The following is a 5,000-nucleotide window of genomic DNA, read 5'->3' on the forward strand; positions in this document are numbered from 1 at the left end:
TTAGCTGCTGAAATGCTTGATCTATAGGCAGCGAGGCCTTTCCATGGCTTTCGCCCCATTTTCCCCAGCCACGCTCGAGTTACCTTAATGAAAGAAGAAAAGACAGTTTGAAAAAAAGTCAGGTTTTCTTGCTGCCTCTGCCATCGACCTCCTGTGAGACTGACAGTTAACTCATGAAACCGCTCTACTCCATAAACCGGGGGATAATGGTGATGATAAGAAGAAGAATACAACATTGCTGGGAGACCGACTGGCTGTTTGCGCAGTGCACGAGAACATCACTTTCTTAAAGTATCTAGAAAGGAAAGGGGTGGCTTTCACCATTTTCAGTTTTATCTGTAATGAATCGTAATCAAAACCGTAATTTGTAGAAATCACGGGCACAGGGATCTTATGAGGCCATCCAATCCATCTCCCCTACACCGAGACAGGATCAAATCAGCCTAGACCATCCCTGAGGGCTTAACCCAGTGATTCTCAAATGTTTCAGATGTGAGGCGCCCCGCAGTCCACTCGAAATACCCGCTCAGAAAACGTCAGCTTTTAGTTTTCACTTATTTTTTGATGACTGAAAAATACTGGAGCACGTCTTCCTTGCAAAGAACTCAGAAAGCCCACAAATGCTCAGCAAGTTTTGAACTTTATGGATTAGTTGAAATCTCTGGGGCTATACGCCAGGGGTCCCTGGTTGAGAACCACTTGGTTTAACCTGTCCCTAGAAACCTCCAGGGAAGGAGATCCTACAGATTCTTTATCAGCTGGAAAGGAGGTAAGAAAATTGCCTTTGAAGTGCGATCCAGGAGCTGGGTTTCCAGGGTTGTATGCGTACGCCACCGTCAAACATTACCTGCGGTGCTTGACCTTTAAAACAGCAAAAGAGACCCAGCAGTGATATAAACTAGCAAGTTTGAACAGGCAGGTGTATATGAATGGGGACTTACGGAGTTTAACTGAAAAGCTTTCTAGCGCTAAAGAACAGCAAACAACCGCCAAGAAGAAAGGATGTGTCAGTTATGCTATTGAGTTAACATAACTAATATATCTTTGTCCCGTCGACAAGTCTGCAGAGGGTTGCTACTTCCCGTTGGCCAAAGCCGTCAAGTTTTCTTCTTGGTGCACGTTTCAACACTGGGGGTGTGTGTGGCTAGTATTTCTCCAGGAGCCATCTTCACTATGGCTCCTGGCTCTTAAACCACTTCTACGGGAAAGTTTAGTTGCATTTTTAGGCCTCGACATACCTTTAGCATAGTCTCACTGATGTCCCTACAGCAGATGCGCGAATCAGGAAGCCATACGCCACGCAGTATTTTGCAGAATCACCCCCCAAACGAGAAGCCCCGAGAAACAAGCACCTAATTAACTCCAGCTGCATGTGTCAAACCCGCCCGGACACACGCACAGAAAAGAGGCACTTGCTCTTTTTTTTCTAGCCACAGAGCACGTATCTTCTCGCAAGGAAGGCTCTTTCTCCGTCGACGCGTGTGTCTTGTTTTTGTTTTCCATCCGTTCACACGTTATTTAACTTTTGACTTGGACACAGCAGGTAAAAGCATTTAACGGCCCAAAGAAACTTGGCTGCTTGTTCGAACGGAGCTGAGAAGAAAGGGGGCGGAAAAGACTGCAGCGCTCCTGCACTTTGGGTTTGAAAATGTCATGTTTTCAGAACTGCATTTTTCTAACGTGAGATGGGCAAGCTAAAAAGAAAAAAAGTACATTCCACAAGGACAGGGTCACATTTTCCAGGATTATAACATGCTCTCTGCTTTCACTTTTAAACCGTGCCTTTTCTTCTAAGCAGGAAAGGCCAATAAGGAGCATTTTGCAGCACCCTTACTGCTGCGTGCATGGGATACATCAGTCAGGAAGCACAGTCGGAGTATCTTAGCCAGCAGAAAGATCTCCGTGTCGCAGCAGGGACTGCACAAATCCACATAAGGGCATCCTTGCTGGCAGTGCTTAGTTAGTCTATAAGGTGCACATCTATCCTAACTTCTGCCTGAGGTCAAACTAACACGGAGAAGAGCCTCTCGGTACTTAGAGAGACAATAAAAACTGAGCCCGAGTCAGAGAAGAGCTACCAGGATGAGTCAAGGGCTAGACTCAGGAATTCAAATTGCTCAAACTATCTAGCTTAAGAGAGGGCTCATCTTTGTGAGGAACAGGAGACACCAAAGTCTAGCTGTCAGATGCACTGGGCGCTCCAGTTAGATCGACCAAAACTGAAAATAAGATGCCATTTTTTTACCAGTAACGCTGACTGGTGAGTGGAAGAACGTGTCAGTCGTGTGCAGTCTCCAGCATTCGAAACCTTTACGGTGAGATGGTGTGTCTTGCTGAAACCCATGATCTAGTTCAATAACCAAGCTAGCATAAGTACTTATGTACCACTATCATTTCTCCCACATTAAGGGGATTGTATTGCTATTAGTGCCAGTGCAGGAATCCCTGGGTAAAGGGGATGGATCAGTGTTATTCACAGAGTCACCCGAGTTTAGGGCTGGAAGGGACCTCGTGAGACCCTTGGGTCCAGCCCCTCTGCTCTGGGCAGGGGTCAAATCACCCCAGCAAGGTGTGTGTCCAGTCTCCTTTTGAAGATCTCCAGGCCTGCACCGCTGCAGTCTGGACCATGAAATAGTTTTTCCTTCTATCCAGTCCAAAACCTTCTTCTAGGAGTTTATGACCATTGCTCCTGGTTTTCCCCTGGGGTGCTTTGAAGAATAGTCATTCACCCAGCCCCTGATGCTCTCCCCTGATATATTTGTAAGCTGCCACCAAATCCCCCCGAAGTCTTTGCTTTTCTAGGCTGAACGGCGCCATATGCAGCAGATCAGGCTGTAAGCTCCCAAATGATCCCTTGCAGCATTAAAACCCAGGATAGAAAAAGAAAAGACTACGAAAAAAATTCAGACCAAAGCAGCAGGGCCTTTGCATGCCAAGAGGCTTCAAGGGTGTTGAAGTAACATTGGCAGCCTGTATGGGAGGGAATTTCATTCATGTAGAACGAGCTGCCGTCTGACCCAGGAAGGTTGTCCCACCAGCTCAGAAAACAAGGCAGTGTGATGACAGCTACCTATCCTTTGGACAGAAGCAGGCCGTCTTGTCCAGGGCTGGTGTCTTTTACCAGCATTACATGGGGTTTTTTTTTTTCTTTAAAGCAAAACGACTAAACTCTGTTCTAACTTCTCGTTGCACAGAGGCGCATATGAGTTAAATCTGAATGTAGCAAAGGCGGCAAATGACCGAGTCTCTGTGGAGGTGAAGTCACCCAGCAGCACGCCCAGGTACTCTGCATCCAGCAGAAATGCACTACAAAAAAGGATGGACCGTGCTTGAAAAAGGCAGACGTTCCAACGAAATCCTACCCTCAGCGGGTTTTTATTATTGCTGTAAATATAAAAGCCTTGCTTGTGATCTGCTTTTTAAAATGCTGCCCATCTGCCTTCAGGAAGCTCTACTTAACTCAGTTGCACACGGCTGAACTCCACTGATGCTTCCCCCTTCTGCAAATGCTGCCGGGCTGCTGGGATCAATCAAATTATTCTCCATCTGTAAGATCCATATTCAGCCCCTGAGTTATGAGACCACATGTGAGGTATAAATATTTACGTGATACTATTTACTCAGGAAGTATGTACATAAATAATTTCTTTGAAGGGAGAAAGCCCAGTTCTGATTGCTTTTACATTGCCTTCTCCCCCTCCCCCCAAAAAACATGTGTGTGCATATGCATAAAAGTAGGAAAGGACGCTGTGTGTTACTTTGATGTTGTACATGCATCCATACAAATATGGTCGCAGGCCGCACCGGTCTGGGTAGACTCCTCTAAGCATGCCAGCCAGAGCTGGGCCTTCCCCTCAAAGGTAACATGGTATAAAGGTTGCTAGGAAATGAAGCCTAGAAAGGAGCATCCACCAGGCCCATTTTTGCAACCTCCTGTTCTCATAGGCGTCCATCCTCGTCCTCCCAAAGTCAACGGCAATATGCTGAACAGCAGGAGGAAGAGACAAAGCAATTTCCACAACTTCTTGGCATCCGTCGTTTTTGCCCAGGAGGAGTCAAGGAGGCTGATCACGGCATCCTGCAGAAGGTCCCGTCTTTTCCCCCCCTGCACGTGACACCCAGATCAGAGCACCCATGCCCTTGAGGACACAGTGAAACGGTGAAGTCTTGAGGGTGACATTTAGTTTCTAGTCAAGAAAAATATATCTGCGAGGCGAAGCTGAGCTGTGATGTTGGTGCTGGCCAATGCTACGTGCCCCCGGCTTCACCCGTTCTGGACACTCGGTCTATGCTGCCGTGTCGTAGGAAGACGGGGGAGTAGGGAGGAAAGCGAAGATCCACAAAATGCATCCAGGGAAACGGGGCTGGTGGTTTGGCAGCTGCACTCGGGGCCCTGAAGTCCACACGGGCTTTCCCTGGGAATGGCACGCACAATCTTGCCCTGAAAGCCGACCTGCTGCTAATCAGCGGGGCCCACAGAGCAGCCCAGGAGGGTGTTGACAGGGACGAGGAGGACGGACAGACTGCAATGCCTAGCTTGGCGGCTCTGCCTTCGGGCAGGCGTATTTTCCTCGCGTCTTGGAAAGACAGCCACTCGAGATAGGAGAAGGGACATGGTTAACAGGGGTGCGTGAGCCTCTGCCCTGACTTCCCAAACAGGGCACTTCTCTGCCCTGGCTCTCGCACCACGGCAGGGCCACTGCCAAGCCTGGGCGGAGGCAAGACCCAAGGGCCCCGCGAGCAGTGAGGGAAGCTCTGGAGCCACCGCCGCCCTGGGAAACCAAGGGGGGTCCTGAAAGTGAGTGTGCAAGGGGGAAAGACAGCAGCTCCTCTGAGTGTGCGTGCATAGGGGAAAAACAGCAGCTCCTCTGAATGTGTGCGCAAAGGGAAAAGGCAGCAACTCCTTTGAGTGTGTGTGTGCATGTGCAAAGGGAAAAATTAACAGTTTGTGTGAGAGTGTGTGTGCAAGAGGAAAGTGAGAAGCTGCGGTGTGTGCGCAT

Source organism: Gavialis gangeticus, unplaced genomic scaffold (assembly GCF_001723915.1).
Source record: "Gavialis gangeticus isolate Ggan-Ray unplaced genomic scaffold, GavGan_comp1, whole genome shotgun sequence".
Classification (NCBI taxonomy): domain Eukaryota; kingdom Metazoa; phylum Chordata; order Crocodylia; family Gavialidae; genus Gavialis; species Gavialis gangeticus.